Raw genomic sequence first — 18060 nt, forward strand, 5'->3', positions numbered from 1 at the left:
CCCCCAGTTGCCTTGGGCACCATGTGCAGTGGGGAGGCCCATGGGCTGTCGGACCGTCGTATGATCCCCAATTCCTCCATCTTCTTGAACTCCTCCTTCGCCAGTCGGAGCTTGTCCGGGGGAAGCCTTCGAGCACGGGCGTGGAGGGGTGGTCCCTGGGTCGGGATGTGGTGCTGTACTCCGTGTCTGGGCATGGTTGCCGTGAACTGCAGTGTCAGTACTGATGGGAAATCCGCCAGCACCCTGGTGAATTCATCGTTGGACAGTGTGATGGAGTCCAGGTGTGGGGCTGGCAACTTTGCTTCACCCAGGGAGAACGTTTGAAAAGTCTTGGCGTGGACGAATCGCTTCCCTTGCAGGTCGACCAGCAGGCTGTGGGCTCGCAGAAAATCCGCCCCCAGGAGTGGTTGGGTCACGACGGCCAGTGTGAAGTCCCACGTGAACCAGCTGGAGCAGAACTGTAGCCGCACCGTGCGGGTGCCGTAAGTTCATATTGTGCTGCCATTTGCGGCCCTCAGGGTGGGTCCCGGTTCTCTGTTGCGGGTGTCGTAACTCGTTGGAGGTAAAACGCTGATCTCCGCTCCGGTGTCGACCAAAAATCGGCGTCCCGACTGCTTGTCCCAGACGTACAGGAGGCTGTCCTCATGGCCAGCCGCCGTAGCGATCGGCGGCGGCTGGGCCTTGGCGTTTCCCGGGAATTTGCAGGGTGGTCTACAGCGGCGGGCCTCTGTGCCCCACCGCTGGTGGTAGAAGCACCATTGTTCGTTGGGCTCTGCTGCCGGGCCTGGTCTGGTCTGTCGTTGGGCACGCAGCTTGGTGATCTGTGCGACGGATGCCCCTCTCTCCTTCTTGGCATTCCACAACACACCTGCTCGGGCCGCCACCTCCCGGGGGTCGCTGAAATCTGTGTCGGACAGCAGCAGGCGTATGTCCTCGGGCAGTTGCTCTAGGAACACCTGCTCAAACATGAGGCAAGGTTTGTGTCCTTCAGCCAGGGCCAGCATTTCGTTCATTAATGCCGATGGCGGCCTGTCTCCCAAACCTTCCAGGTGCATTAAGCAGGCAGCTCGTTCGCACCGTGAGAGTCCAAAAGTCCTTATGAGCAGGGCTTTGAATGCTGTGTATTTGCTGTTCTCCGGGGGCGACTGTATAAACTCCTCAACTTGTGCAGCAGTCTCTTGGTCGAGAGAGCTCAGCACGTAGTAGTAACGAGTGGACTCCGAGGTTATCTGCCGAATGCGGAATTGTGCTTCTGCCTGTTCCAATCACAGACGGGGTTTCCGTGGCCAAAAGCCTGGCAGTTGTAACAAAACTGCGTGAACAGATGCGGCGTCGGTCATCTCTGGCCCAAATATCGTTTGGGCCGTCGGGGTCACCAAATGTAGCGGTGTGCTACACACAGCGCTAGAATAACCACACGGAGTCGGTGAGTTAGAGTTGCGATGAAAGAGATTTATTCAAACTTCGCAGCCTACTTTTAAAGCCTTCCCATTCCCGCCCTCCCTGGGGCGGGATTGCTGTGGGGAATGCATATTCCCAGACCCTTTCCGCGCACGGGATTTTCCCCCTTGCTGGTGAAGATGGCCTGGCGCCCTTTCTGGTGCCGGCCCTCTGCCTACGCGCGCTGTTGTGAGCCGGTTCGTGTGCGCTAGAAAGTGGGTCGCCACAACATCAATATGTATATTGCACACTTCATATTCAGTAAGTTTAATTTAAACATAACTTGTCAATTATGATAATGAGTCTCTGAGTATGTACATATTTTACCTTGTATTATGTATTCCATGTATATTGAAAGCCTTTGATTGCATCCGGTTAACCTAAAAAAGGTTCATATGAATTTCATGATTTTATTTTAGTTTTTTTTTATTGCTTAAGTTACAGCTGAGCATCTTTGGTAGTTGAATACAATAATAGCATTATCTAGTAGGTTACTGGCACATCAGTAAACAAAGAACACATCGGGGAACCAATATTCTGTCCAGGAGGTTTGCTGATGCTACAGGGGAGTTTAAACTACCTTGGGAGGGAGCTGGGAACTAGAGCACCAGGTTAGTAAGTGAAGGATAGGTCCAGAAGGTAGATGTCAGGGCAAAAATTGAAAGACAAAATTGAAATAACAGGTATGATGGATCAGATAGTTTGAAGTTCATATACTTTAATGCTTGGAGTGTTATGGGTAAGGGTGATGAACTTAGAGCATGGATCAGTACATGGAACTACGATATTGCAGCCATTACTGAAACTTGGATGAGAGAGGAGTAGGAATGGTTGAATAACGTACCGTGCTTTCGAAGTTTTTGAAAAAATGGAGAAGGATGCAAGAGGGGATTTGCACTACTAATTAGGGACAATATCACAGCTACACTCAGGGGAGAGATAATGCAGGGGTCAGACACTGAGTTCATTTGGGTGGAACTCAGGAATAGGAAAAGTGCAATCACAGTGATGGGTTTGTGATACAGACTCCCTAATAGCCACCAGGACATTGAGGAAGAGTTACGTAATTAGATTAAGGAAATATGTAAAAATAATAGGCTTGTTGTCATGGGAGAATCTCAAATTCTCTAATATAAACTGAGACCTTCTTAGCGCAGGGGTTTTAGATGAGGCAGAATTTGTTAAGTGTATTCAGGAAGTGTCTTAAATCAATATATGGACATTCCAATGAGAGGAGGGGCCATACTGGACCTAGTCTTGGGTAATGACTCTGGCCAGGTGACTGACCATTCAGTGGGTGAACAATGATCACAACTCATTAACTTTCAGGATAGCTGTAGATAAGGACTGATAGGATCCTTGTGGGAAAGTTTTAAATTGGAGTAAGGCAATAGTCATGGGGAATTCAATATGCAGTAGATTGGGAAAATCGGGTTGGTGTTGGATTCCAAGAGGGAGAATTTCTACAATGCTTACAAAATGGCTTTTTCGAGCAGCTCCTGGTTGAGCCCACTAGGGAATGAGCTATTGCAGATTGGATGTTATGCAATGATCCTAAATTAATTAGAGAGCTTAAGGTAAAAGAACCCTTAGAGGAAAGTGATCATAATATGATCAAATTCACACTGAAATTTGAGAAAGAGAAGCTAAAGTCAGATGTACCAGCATTACAGTGGAGTAAAGGGAATTACAGAGGCATGAGAGAGGAGGTGGCCAGAATTGGTCCTGAACCCATTACAATTTGCATATCGTCACAATAGATCAATGGCAGATGCAATCTCAATAGCTTTCCATGAGGCTTTAGAGCACCTGGACAACCCAAACACCTATGTCAGGATGCTGTTCATCAACAATAGCTCAGCATTTAATACCATGGTTCCCCAATCTTGATTGAGAAGTTGCAGAACCTGAGCCTCTGTACCTCCCTCTGCAATTGGATCCTCGACTTCCTAACCAAAAAACCACAATCTGTGCAGATTGGTGATAACATATCCTCCTCACTGATGGTCAACACTGCTGCACCTCAGGGGTGTGTGCCTAGCCCACTGCTCTACTCACTATATACACACGAATGTGTGGCTAGGCATAGCTCAAATATCATTTATAAATTTGCTGATGATACAACCATTGTTGGTAGAATCTCAGGTGGTGATCAGAGGGCGTACAAGAGTGAGATATGCCAACTAGTGGAATGGTGCCACAGCAACAATCGGGCACTCAACGTCAGTAAGACAAAAGAGCTGATAGTGGACTTCCGGAAGGAACACATAGCAATCCTTATAGACGGATCAGAAGTTGAGAGAGTAAGCAGCTTCAAGTTCCTGGGTGTCAAGATCTCTGAGGATCTAACCTGGTCCCAACATATCAATGCAGTTATAAAGAAGGCAAGACAGCGGCTCTACTTTATTAGGAGTTTGAAAAAATTTGGTTTGACAACAAATACACTCAAAAACTTCTATAGGTGTACCGTGGAGAGCATTCTGACAGGCTGCATCACTGTCTGGTATGGGGAGTGCAGGGGTGAGTACGGCACAGGCCTGAAAGAAGCTAGAGAGGGTTCAGCACCCAGGGCATGCCCTTTTCTCATTTTTACCATCAGGTAGGAGGTACAGAAGCCTGAAGGCACACATTTAGTGATTCAGAAACAGCTTCTTCCCCTCTGCCATCCGATTCCTAAATGGACATTGAACCCTTGGATACCACCTCAGTTTTATAATATATACTACTTCTGTTTTTTGCACAATTTTTAATCTATTCAATATACTTATCTGTATAAAGTATACTGAATAAGATTTACTTATTTATTTATTATTATTATTCTTTTTTTTCTTCTATTCTTACATTGAACTGCTGCTGCTGCTAAGTTAACAAATTTCATGTCACATGCTAGTGATAATAAACCTGATTCTGATTGGAAAAGAACACTGGCAAGGATGATGGCAGAGCAGAAATGTTTGAAATTTCTGGAAGCAGTTTTGAAGGCACAGCATATATACATCCCAAAAAGGAAGAAGTATTCTAAAGGCAAGATAACACAACCGTGTCTAACAAGAGAAATCAAAGCCAACACAAAATCAAAGACAAAGAGAGGGCATATAATACAGCAAAAATTAGTGGGAAGTTATAGGATGGGGAGGTTTTCAAGTAGCACCAGAAGGCAACTAAAAATGTCACGAAGAAGATAAGATGGAATGAATACAAGATTCGAGATTCATGTTCTCTAATGATCAAAGAATATATAAATTATACAATGTTTCAGATTTACTTGGTCACAGGTAGCAAGAAGCTCAAGAGAATGCAGCTAAAGCAAAAAAAAGAATTAGATTAAAAATCAAAGACCAACACTCAATGCACAAGAAAGAAAAATAAAAATCATGCAAACAATTGAAGAGAAAAAAAGCATTCCAAACCAAAATCGAGACCTCAGATCTGAACCCTGGAACAGCCAGAGTAGGTCCAAACTCTCGGGTATTAATGCAAAATATTAGTGGGCATGGGACACAGCAGGCTCAGTATCATAGAGATGACAATCATGGAGAACAAGAGAAATTGGCTCTCATCCCAACCGACACTCTGTCTTTACAGCCTATCTGAGCCAGTGTTTAAATGACCCGATAACAGAACAGCGAAAGGCTTCGTGCCCTGGAGAAAGAAGTGAACAATGAGCATAATTGGCTCCCATTTCCATCTGGCCAGGCATTTAAATAGTCTGAACAGCTCATTGTACTTCACACTAGGACCCAGGCACCGCTGCTGCAAAAAGATTCTGGGCCCCGATTTCATTGCCCAGTGACTTGCTCCGGGTCCAGATTTCGAATATAAAAGTAAGATAGCCAATAATATAAAAGAGGATACAAAATGTTTCTTCAGATACATAAAGTGTAAAAGAGAGGTGAGAGTGGATACCAAACCACTGGAGGCTTTAGTAATGATCTTTCAAGAAACACTAGATTCTGGAATGGTTATGGAAGACAGGAAAATTGCAAATATCACTCCACTCTTCAAGAAGGGAGGGAGACAAAAGAAATGAAATTATAGGCCAGTTAGTCTGACTTCTTTGGAGGAAATTGCTAAAGATGTGGTTTCTGGATACTTGGAGGCACATGATAAAATAGTCCATAGTCAGCATGGTTTCCTCAAGGGAAAATCTTGCCTGACAAATCGTTCTGAATTTGTTGAAGAAATAACAAACAGGATAGACAAAGGATAATTGGTTGATGCTATGTATTTGGATTTTCAGAAAGCTTTTAACAAGATACCACACATGAGGCTGCTTAACAAGCTATGAGCCATGGTATTACAGGGAAGATTCTAGCATGGATAAGGCTGTGGTTGACTGGCAGGAGGCAAAGAGTGGGAACGAAGGGAGTCTTTTCTGGTTGGCTACTGGTGACTATTGGAGTTCCGCTGGGGTTTGTGTTGGGACCGATTCTTTTCGTGTTATATGTCAATGGTTTGGATGATGAAATTGATCACTTTGTTGCAAAGTTTACAGATAATACAAAGATAGTTTTGAGGAAGTAGAGAGGCTACAGAAGGACCTAAACAGATTAGGAGAATGAGCAAAGAAGTGGCAGATGGAATACAATGTCGGGAAGTGTATGGTCATGCACCTTGGTAGAAGGAATGAAAGGGTTGACTATTATCTAAGAGGAGAGAAAATGCAAACATCTGAAGTGTAAAGGGACTTAGGATTCCTTGTGCAAGATTCCCTAAAGTTTAATTTGCAATTTTACTCTGTGGTGGGGAAGGCAAATGTGATGTTAGCATTCAGTTCAAGAGGACTAGAATATAATGAATGGATGTAATGTTGAGACTTTATAAAGCACTGGTAAGGCCTCACATGGAGTATTGTGAGCAGTTTTGGCCACCCTATCTTAGAAAGGATGTGCTGAAACTGGAGAGGGTTCAAAGGAGGTTCACGGGAATGATTCCAGGTTTGAAAGGTTTGTCATATAAAGAGCATTTGTTAGCTCTGGGCCTGTATTCACTGGAATTCAGAAGAATAAGGGGTGACCTTATTGAAACCTATCGAAAGGTGAAAGGCCTTGATAGGGTGGATTTGGAAAGAATGTTTGCTTTGTTGGGAGAGTCTAAAACCAGAAGGCACAGCCTCAGAATAGAAAGGCACCCTTTTACAATGGAGATAAAGAGGAATTTCTTTAGTCTGAGAGTGATGAATCTGTGGAATTTTTTTGCCACAAGTACTGTATGTATATGTATATTTAAGGCAGAGGTTGATAGATTCTTGATTTCTCAACCTTTTTGCCCTGGAGAAAGCCTGAAAAAATGTTCAGGTCTCAGCGAACCACTGTGTAAAAATATTACATCTGCAGCTCATGGTACGTTAGCATGATCGGAAAGTTGTCAATATAGTAATTCAAGAATAATCGTCAATGTTCTTTTGAGTAGAGAATTATTTGTTGCCAACTTTTCTTGAAAAAAAACATAGTTAAGCTGAGCTTACCTTGCTTGAAATTAATTTTTTTCTTCCTCTTTCATAAATTTTAAACACTCATGAGGAAGACATAATAAATTACTGTTAAATAACTGGTTTAAGCCAAAATGGGATTTATTTTTTATAAAGGTAGGCTTGGTAGATTTTAATTAATGCTATTTACATCATGAAAATTTATTGACAATATTGAATAGTAAAGTTACTAAAAACCATCAACATGCACAAAAATATAGCCCAAGACTGAAATAACATTTTCTTACTAAGTGATATGATCAGGCTGAAATATAGGCCTAGCATGTGAAACCTATGCTTGGTTTTTTTGCTGCACAAATACTCAGTTCTGGGTTGAACTTGAGACAAGCACACACAGGTTTCACCTTCAATTGAAATAAGACAATTTCTATCCTTGCTCTTGCTGCTTGTTAAACAGGAAACAGCTTGCTCACACATGTAAGTTGAAAACTGCAGCAAAATGTTCATTGTTTTCCTATGGATGGCAGGATACTCTTCTTCTTTCACAGAAGTGAAGTCCAGAGCTTGTCCAGGGACAGGTCAGTAAATCTCATCTTGAGTGCACAATCAGACTATAGATCACAAAGTTCTTCATCTTCTCCCAAAGTCCAGTTCTCAGGCTGAGTAGAAGATTCAGAGAAAGGGTCCCTTACCCAGTCATACACTTGTATTGAAAGGGAGGGAAAATACTGTTCAACTTTGTTCTGCTGTTCTTCCAGGTGGTTTTCAATAAGACTCGACTTTCAGATATCCTTCCTCACTCTCAAGCCCAAGTAGCAGTGAAAATATTTCAAGATTTCCTTTTGCAACATGATATTTCCAAATATTCAGTTTTCTTTTAAATCTAAAAATTTTGCCACTTGGAGTCAAAATCATTTCCTCCAGGACCTTGCAGAGACTTGTTCAACTGGTTCATATAATGAAAAATGTCTGCTAAATAGGCTAGTTTCTGCAGCCATTCCTCATCTTCAAAGCACTCAGCAAAATCTGACCTACCATTTTCTTGAAAGTACTTCTGCGATGGAGCCAACCATTTGATGGGGCACCATCAGTACAGATGCCAACACAGTTCCTCCAAGACAGACCTTTTGTTTCCAGATAAGAAGACAAAACATTAAATATATCTTGGTCTTTGCTTGTTCCAGGAAGCTCTTTACAATAAGAAGCTTTATTGAATTTCACTATCATTTACAAATCTTACAAATGCTACAACATGACATTTATTGGTGGAATCTGTTGACTCATCAACCTGAATAGAGAAGCTGTTGTTCTTCTTCAGTTTATCACACAAAACCTCTTTAGCATTATGTGATGTGTCATCAATATGTCAACCTATTGTACTGTTTGAGAGTGAAACCTTTTCAATTTCTCATACTGCATCTTGTCCTAGCATTTTGCCCACTAAAATTTTACATGCTGGTCGTAATAGGTTCTCATCAACTGTGTGACTTTTCCTTTTCTGGGTAGTAAGTTCTGCCACTAACTAATTTGCTTCCTGAGTGTTTCTACTGACTATGACTCTACTAACAAAACCTTTGCTCTGTTTTGAGGTTCCAGAAGCCATTTAAGATCATCAGCACTTTTACAAGTCACTTGACTGTGATTTGCAGCCTTTTCAATTTTGCTGGAGCCATTGCTGCATTTCTAGTTTGTTTGACACAGACTAGGCACAATAGAATAGAATAATTTGGATCACCAGTCTATGTAAAACCCATTGATAAGTAGCTTTCATTGTAAAAACTGACTTTTGCTGTGTCCGTTGTTGCACTAGTGCAGTGAGGTGACTCAGAAGATTGTAAATCTTCATCATTAACCTTATCAGAATTGCCTGTAGGCCTAGGCCTTGAATCCTCCTGTTCCATCTCACACCTCCTCTTCAAACATTGCCACATTGGACTGTCTTTAGAATGAAAATCTCCCTCCGATTTTCTACTGCACGGGTAGAGTTAGTTCGCTCCCATAAGTCAGTCACCGGCATGTAAGGGGAAGTTCGGGGAGGTAATTCAGGAGGGGAAGGCTGATATCACAGCCCAACTTGGGCAAGTCCATTCAATGCTTGGAAAATGTACTTCATGCTACTCATCAGACTACGTCCTCCCCTCCACACAATACAGCGCTCACCAATTAACACCCTACCATCCTCCCATCCATGCAATACGGTGCTCACCAATTATCAGCCTACAGTCCTCCCAACCATGCAATGCAGCACTCACCAATTGTAAGGCCTACAGCCCTCCCCTCCATGCAGTATGGCTTTCACCAATTACCATCCTACCATCCACCCGTCCATGCAATGCAGTGCTCACCAATTATCAACGGCCTCACCTATCTCGCATCAAAATCTGAGATGAGACTCAACCAAGTAAATATAGTCCTACTGCGCACTACTATTTTGCACCGAGAGTCCTCTAACAAGATTGCTCAGGGGGCTGCTCAACCACTGCCCACCACTGCGAGCACTAGCATTGCACATCGTTCAAAAAAATGAGAATTATCTTTTTAAATCACATTCTTTCGCGGAACCCAGTGACCTCTTGTGGAACCCTGAATCAGGGTATGAAGGGATACGGGGAGAAGGCAGGAGACTGGAGCTGAGAGGAAAAATGGATCAGCCACGATGAAATAGTAGAGCAGACTCAATGGGCTGAATGGCCTAATTCTGCTCCTGTGTCTTATGGCCTAAATTACAAGCACATTAGGCAAGAACTAAGAACTGCTCATTGGGAACATCTTTTCTCTGGCAATTCCACATCAGACATGTGGAGGGTGTTTAAAGATCAATTGTCAGAGTACAGGAAAAGTTAGAAGGAAGGATGGGAATGGAAAGATAAGAGAACCTTGGATGTCCAAAGAGGTGATCAATTTAGTCAAGAAGAAAAAGGAAAAGTATGTAAAGCTTCAGAAGTTAGGGTCGAACGAAGCACATGAAGAGAATAAAAAACACAGAAAATAATGAAAGAAGGGAATTAGGAAAGCAAGGAGGGGCCATGAAAAGTCCTCAGCAAGTAGGATTAAGGTGAATCCCAAGCCATTGTACACATACATCAAGAGCAAGAGGATAACTAGGGAGAGGGTGGAACCACTCAAGAATAAAGGGGGAACATTTGCCTGCGTGTAGAGAATGTGAGTGAGGTACTTAATGAGTACTTGCTTCAGTATTTACCAAGGAAAAGGATGTGGAGGACCAAGATATCAGTTCTGAGTGTATAAATATGTTGGGGCAGTTTCGTGGTCAATGAGGAGGAAGTGTTGGGACTCCGAATGAGTACTAAGGTAGATTCTTTTGGATCGGGACTACAGAGTGGCATGGGAGCTGAATTCTAAAGGAAGGCAGTTTTTTTAAAAACTTCGAGTGCAAGAAGGACGAGACTGTGCAGGCGCGTGGCGTAACAGGACAGCGCGGAGAGTTTAAAAACGAAGGTTGCTTCCAACGGCTTTCTTTTGGATCGAGACTACAGAGTGACGTGGGAGCTGAATTCTGAAGGAAGGCAGTTTTTTAAAAAACTTCTTCGAGTGCAAGAAGGACAGCGCGGAAAGTTTAAAAAGGAGACCACTCTATACAGCGGGCAGCGGAGTGAGCGGTAGCAGAGTGTAGGGCATTGGCTTCAACGGGCTTCAGCAGTAAACGGGAAGAGGTGAGAGCGAATCACCAACTCTTTTTTTCTCCCCCCCCCCCCTTCACGAATCGGCCTGGACAGACAGGAACAGCAGGGCTCTCACAGCTAACAGTACGAGCTAACGGTTTAAAAAGTTTGTCTGTTTGGCCAGGTAAGTGGGTGAGTAGACTTAATTTTCCTGTTTCATTCCTGTAGAATTAGATAGCATGCCTGCAGGGTTAGTGCCTTGTTCAGGGTGTCAGAAGTGGGAATCCTGGGAGACCTCCAGCCTCCCTAATGGCCACATCTGCGCCAGGTGCACCGAGATGCAGCTCCTCAGAGACTGTGTTAGGAATCTGGAGCTGCAGCTTGATGACCTACTGCTTATCAGGGAAAGTGAAGAGGTGATAGATAGGAGCTACAGGGAGGTAGTCATCCCTAGGCTACAGGGGTCAGAAACCTGGGTCACTGTCAAGCGAGGGAAAGGAAATGCCCAGATAGTGGAGAACACACCTGTGGCTGTCCCCCTCAGCAACAAATATCTTGTTCTATATGCTGTTGAGGGGGATGACAGGACAGGGGATGCCCACGGTGACCGGGTCTCTGGCACTGAGACTGACACTGTTGTGCAGGAGGGAAGGAGGGAGAAGAGGAATGCGGTAGTCATAGGGGATTCCATAGTCAGGGGAACAGACAGAAAATTCTGTGAGCCTGATAGAGATACCCGCATGGTGTGTTCCCTCCCAGGTGCCAGGGTACGGGATGTCTCGGATCGGGTCCTGAATATTCTAAAGGGGGAGGGTGAGCAGCCAGTTGTCTTGGTACATGTTGGTACCAATGACATAGATAGGACAAAGGAGGAGGTCCTGAAGAGAGATTTCTGGGAGTTAGGAAGGAAGCTGAGAAGCAGGACCTCCAGGGTAGTAATCTCGGGATTGCTACCTGTGCCACATGCTAGCGAGGGCAAGAATAGTAGGATCAGGCAGATGAATGCGTGGCTGACAGACTGGTGCAGGGGGCAGGGCTTCAGATTCTTGGATAATTGGGATCTCTTCTGGGGGAGGTATGACATGTTCAAAATGGACAGGTTACACCTGAACCCGAAGGGGACCAATATCCTGGCGGGAAAGTTTAATAGAGCTGTTAGGAAGGGTTTAAACTAATTTGGTAGGGGGATGGGAACCGGAATGATAGAGTGGAGGAAGGGGAAAACAGAAATAAGTCTAGGATAGTGAGCAGTAAAGATGTCAGGAAAGACAGGCAGGTGATGGGGCAAATTTGTAGCCATTGGGATGAGTTGCAGTGCAATAAAGTTGCAGTGAAATCAAAGTGAAAAGTATCAAATACTGGTCTTAAGGTGTTGTACTTAAATGCACACAGCATAAGGAATAAGGTGGATGATCTTGTCGTACAGCTACAGATTGGCAGGTATGATATTGTGGCCATCACTGAGACGTGGCTAAAGGATGCATGTCTCTGGGAGCTGAATGTTCAAGGATACACGGTGTATCGGAAGGATAGGAAGGTAGGCGGAGTGGGAGGCGTGGCTTTATTGGTAAGAAATGATATTAAATCATTAGAAGTAGGTGATATAGGATTGGAAGGTGCAGAATCTTTATGGGTTGAGCTAAGAAATCGCAGGGGTAAAAGGACCCTGATGGCAGTTATTTATAGGCCTCCAAACAGCTGCAGTGATGTGGACTACAAATTACAACAGGAAATAGAACAGGCTTGTCAGAAGGGCAGTGTTATGATAATTGTGGGGGATTTTAACATGCTAGTGGATTGGAAAAATCAGATGGGCACTGGATCTCAAGTGAGGGAATTTGTAGAATGTCTGCAAGATGGCTTTTCAGAACAGCTTGTTGTTGAGCCCACTAGGGGATCGGTTGTACTGGATTGGGTATTGTGTAATGAACCGGAAGTGATTAGAGATATTAAGGTGAAGGAACCCTAGGAGGCAGTGATCATAACATGATTGAGTTCACTGTGAGATTTGAAAAAGAGAAGCTGAAATCTGATGTGTCGGTATTTCAGTGGAGTAAAGGAAATTACAGTGGCATGAGAGAGGAACTGGCCAAAGTTGACTGGAAAGGGACACTGGTGGGAAAGACGGCAGAGCAGCAGTGGCTGGAGTTTATGTGAGAAATGAGGAATGCGCAAGACAGGTATATTCCAAAACAGAAGAAATTTTCGAATGGCAAAAGGATGCAACCGTGGTTGACAAGAGAAGTCAAAGCCAAAGTTAAAGCAAAGGAGAGGGCATACAAGGAAGCAAAAATTAGTGGGAAAACAGAGGATTGGGAAGGTTTTAAAAGCTTTCAAAAGAAAACTAAGTAGGTCATTAAGAGGGAAAAGATTAACTATGAAAGGAAGCAAGCAAATAATATCAAAGAGGATACTAAAAGCTTTTTCAAGTATATAAAGAGTAAAAGACAGGTGAGAGTAGATATAGGACCGATAGAAAATGATGCTGGAGAAATTGTAAAGGGAGATAAGGAGATGGTGGAGGAACTGAATGAGTATTTTGCATCAGTCTTCACTGAGGAAGACATCAGCAGTATACCGGACACTCAAGGGTGGCAGGGAAGAGAAGTGTGCACAGTTACAATTACGACAGAAAAAGTACTCAGGAAGCTGTATAGTCTAAAGATAGTTAAATCTCCTGGACCAGATGGAATGCACCCACGTGTTCTGAAGGAAGTAGCTGTGGAGATTGCGGAGGCATTAGCGATGATCTTTCAAAAGTCGATAGATCCTGGTATGGTTCCGGAGGACTGGAAGATTGTAAATGTCACTCCGCTATTTAAGAAGGGGGCAAGGAAGCAGAAAAGAAATTATAGACCTGTTAGCTTGACATCGGTGGTTGGGAAGTTGTTGGAGTCGTTTGTCAAGGATGAGGTTACAGAGTACCTGGAGGCATATGACAAGATAGGCAGAACTCAGCATGGATCCCTTAAAGGAAAATGCTGCCTGACAAACCTATTACAATTTTTTGAAGAAATTACATGTAGGCTAGACAAGGGAGATGCAGTGGATGTTGTATATTTGGATTTTCAGAAGGCCTTTGACAAGGTGCCGCACATGAGGCTACTTAACAAGATAAGAGCCCATGTAATTATGGGAAATTTACATATGTGGATAGAGCGTTGGCTGATTGGCAGGAAACAAAGAGTGGGAATAAAGGGATCCTATTCTGGTTGGCTGCCAGTTACTAGTGGTGTTCCACAGGGGTCCGTGTTGAGGCCGCTTCTTTTTACATTGTACATCAATGATTCGGATTATGGAATTGATGGCTTTGTGGCTAAGTTTGCTGATGATACGAAGATAGGTGGAGGGGCTGGTAGTGCTGAGGAAACGGACAGTCTGCAGAGAGACTTGGATAGATTGGAAGAATGGGTAAAGAAGTGGTAAATGAAATACAGTGTTGGAAAGTGTATGGTTATGCACTTTGGCAGAAGAAATAAACGGGCAGACTATTATTTAAATGGGGAAAGAATTCAAGGTTCTGAGATGCAACGGGACTTGGGAGTCCTCGTGCAGGATACCCTTAAGGTTAACCTCCAAGTTGAGTCAGTGGTGAAGAAGGTGAATGCAATGTTGGCATTCATTTTTAGAGGAATAGAGTATAGGAGCAGGGATATGATGTTGAGTCTCGATAAGGCGCTGGTGAGACCTCACTTGGAGTACTGTGGGCAGTTTTGGTCTCCTTATTGAAGAAAGGATGTGCTGATGTTGGAGAGGTACAGAGAAGATTCACTAGAATGATTCTGGAAATGAGAGGGTTAACATATGAGAAACGTTTGTCCGCTCTTGGACTGTATTCCTTGGCGTTTAGAGGAATGAGAGGAGACCTCATAGAAACATTTCGAACGTTGAAAGGCATGGACAGAGTGGATGTGGTAAAGTTGTTACCCATGATGGGGGAGTCTAGTACGAGAGGGCATGACTTAAGGATTGAAGGGCGCCCATTCAGAACAGAAATGCGAAGAAATTTTTTTAGTCAGAGGGTGGTGAATCTATGGAATTTGTTGCCACGGGCAGCAGTGGAGGCCAAGTTATTGGGTGTATTTAAGGCAGAGATCGATAGGTATCTGAACAGCCAGGGCATCAAAGGTTATGGTGTGAAGGCGGGAGAGTGAGACTAAATAGGAGAATGGATTAGCTCATGATAAAATGGCAGAGCAGACTCGATGGGCCGAATGGCCGACTTCTGCTCCTTTGTCTTATGGTCTTATGGTCTAAAGTGGGTAAGTCCCCAGGGCCTGATAGGATTTACCCAGGTTATTGAAGGTGGCCAGAGATGAGATTGCTGGGCCTTTATTGTACTCTCTAGTCACAGGCGAGGTCCCAGAGGGCTGATGAGTGGCTAGTGTTGTACCTCTATTTAAGAAGGGAACAAGGGAAAATCCTGGGAACTACCAACCAGCAAGTGTCACTTCAGTTGTAGTGAAATAGCTGTAGAAAATTCTTAGGGATAGGATATGTGAGTATTTGAAAACCCATGGCCTAATCATGGAGAGCGTTGGTTCTGTGTGTGGCAGCTCATGCCTTACTAACCCGACTGAGTTTTTTGAAAAGGTGATGAGAGTAGGCCAGTGGATGTTGTCTGCATGGATTTTAGTAAAGTGTTTGACAAAGTTCTTCACGGGAGGCTAATCCAGAGTATTAAAATGCAGGGGGTCCATGGAGAATTGGAAGTCTGGATTCAGAACTGGCTTGCGCATAGAAGATGGAGAATAGTGGTTGAGGGGACTTATTCCAGCTGGAGATCTGTAATTAGTGGTGTTCCACGGGAATCTATGCTGGGACCTTTGTTGTTTATGGTATATATAAATGAATCTGGATGAAAGCATAGAGGGGTGGGTTCGTAAATTTGCAGATGATATCAAGATTGGTAGAGTTATGGATAGTGCAGAAGATTGGCAAAGAATACAGAACGAGATAGAACAGTTGCAGATATGGGCTGAGAAATGGCAGGTGGAGTTTAACCCAGATAAATATAATGTGTTGCACCTTGGCAGGGTAAATACAAGGAGACAGTACACTGCTAAGAGCAAGATCCTTAACAGTGTTGCTGATCAGAGAGATTTTGGGATCCAACTCCTTGAAAGTGGCTACACAGGTCGATAAGGTGGTTAAAAAGGCTCACAGAATGCTTGCTTTTATTAGTGGTGGCAGTGAGTTCAAAAGTCAAGAGGTTATGTTGCAACTTTATAAAACACTGATTAGGGCACATGTGGAGTATTGCATACAGTTCTGTTCAGCCCACTAAAGGAAGGATGGTGAGGCTTTAAAGAGAGTGCAGAAAATTTACCAGGTTGCTGCCTAGTTTAGAGGGCATGTGCTATCATGAAATACTGGATAAACTTGGGTTGTATTCGCTGGAACATCAGAGGCTGAGGGGAGATCTGATAGAGGTTTACAAGATTATGTAGAGTGGACAGAAAGTATCGGTTTCCCAGGGTTGAAATGTCTAAAACCAGAGGGCATGCATGGAAGGTGAGAGGGGGTAGGGTCAAGGGGGTGTGAGGGCTGAGTTTTTTGCCAGAGAGTCGTGGATGCCTGGTATGGTGGTAAAGCCAAATACATTAGAGGCTTTCAAGAGACATTTGGATGGGCACATGGATGTTAAGAAGATGGGGGGATATGGACATGGTGTAGATAGTTGGGATTAGTGCTTGGGTGTTTTTGATTTGCTTTTTAGCTTGCTCGGCACAACACTGTGGGCTGAATGGGCTGTTTCTGTGCTGTACTGTTCTATGCACTATGTTCTATGTTAAACGAGGTATAACATATGACACCCAATAACTCCTCAAGAAATTTATCCACAAAACATATTTCTTCTACAGATTACAATTGTAGAGTACCTTCCATTTGAAGTCAATAGAACTCAATTGCAAAAGAACATTACAATGCACAGAGAAGTTCTGCATTCATTAAATTCATAGATGTAATCATAGACGTAATCTCACAAAAGCTCCCTCACCCATATCTCCTCCATTACCCAGAAATAACCATATAACCATATAACAATTACAGCATGGAAACAGGCCATCTGGGGCCTTCTAGTCCGTGCCGAACGCTTACTCTCATCTAATCCCACCAACCTGCACTCAGCCAATAACCCTCCATTCCTTTCCTGTCCATATAGCTATCCAATTTTACGTTAATTGATAATATCAGACCTGCCCCTACCACTTCTGCTGGAAGCTTATTCCACACAGCTACCACTCTCTGAGTAAAGAAGTACCTCCTCATGTTACCCGTAAATTTTTGCTCCCTAACTCTCAACTCATGTCCTCTTGTTTGAATCTCCCCTACTCTCAATGGAAAAAGCCTATCCATGTCAACTTTACCTATCCCCCTCATAATTTTAAATACCTCTATTAAGTCCCCCCTTCAACCTTCTACGCTCCAAAGAATAAAGACCCAAGCAACACACATCAAAGTTGCTGGTGAATGCAGCAGGCCAGGCAGAATCTCTAGGAAGAGGTACAGTCGACGTTTCAGGCCGAGACCCTTCGTCAGGACCAACTGAAGGAAGAGCTAGTAAGAGATTTAAAAGTGGGAAGGGGAGGGGGAGATCCAAAATGATAGGAGAAGACAGGAGGGGGAGGGATGGAGCCAAGAGCTGGACAGGTGATTGGCAAAAGGGGTATAAGAGGATCATGAGACAGGAGGCCCAGGGAGAAGGAAAAGGGGGAGGGGGGGGGAAAGCCCAGAGGATGGGCAAGGGGTATAGTCAGAGTGACAGAGGGAGAAAAAGGAGAGTGAGAGAAAGAATGTGTGTATATAAATAACGGATGGAGTACGAGGGGGAGGTGGGGCATTATCGGAAGTTAGAGAAGTCAATGTTTATGCCATCAGGTTGGAGGCTACCCAGACGGAATATAAAGTGTTGTTCCTCCAACATGAGTGTGGCTTCATCTTTACAGTAGAGGAGTCAGTGGATAGACATGTCAGAATGGGAATGGGATGTGGAATTAAAATGCGTGGCCACTGGGAGATCCTGCTTTCTCTGGCCGACTAAAGACCCAACTTGTTCAACCTTTCTCTGTAACTTAGGTGCTGAAACCCAGGTAACGTTCTATTAAATCTTCTCTGTACTCTATTTTTTTTATTTCAGCCTTCCTGCTGCCATAACAGGGATAGGGTTTCCTTTGCCTTACCTACTATTCCACAAGCCTCCACATCCAGCACATCATTCTCTATAACTTCCGAATCTTCAACGTGACCATACTACTTAATGCATCTTTCCCTTACTTCGCTTACTGCAGTGATCATTCTCTACATGACTCCCTGATCCACTCCTCCCTCTCCACTGATCTCCCTCCTAGTACATTACCTGCAAGCAGACAAGTGCTACATCTGTCCAGAGACCTCCTCCCTCAGCACCATTCATAACCTCAAGCACACCTTCCAGTTGAGGTGACACATCACTTGGAAGTTTCTCAAGTTTACCTACTGTATCTGGTGCTTCCGGTGAAATCCCCCTCTATATCGGTGAGATTGAGCAAGGAGCACCTTCATTCTGTTTGCCACAACAGATGG

This window comes from Mobula birostris, chromosome 2 (genome assembly GCF_030028105.1).
Source record: "Mobula birostris isolate sMobBir1 chromosome 2, sMobBir1.hap1, whole genome shotgun sequence".
Taxonomy (NCBI): Eukaryota; Metazoa; Chordata; class Chondrichthyes; order Myliobatiformes; family Myliobatidae; genus Mobula; species Mobula birostris.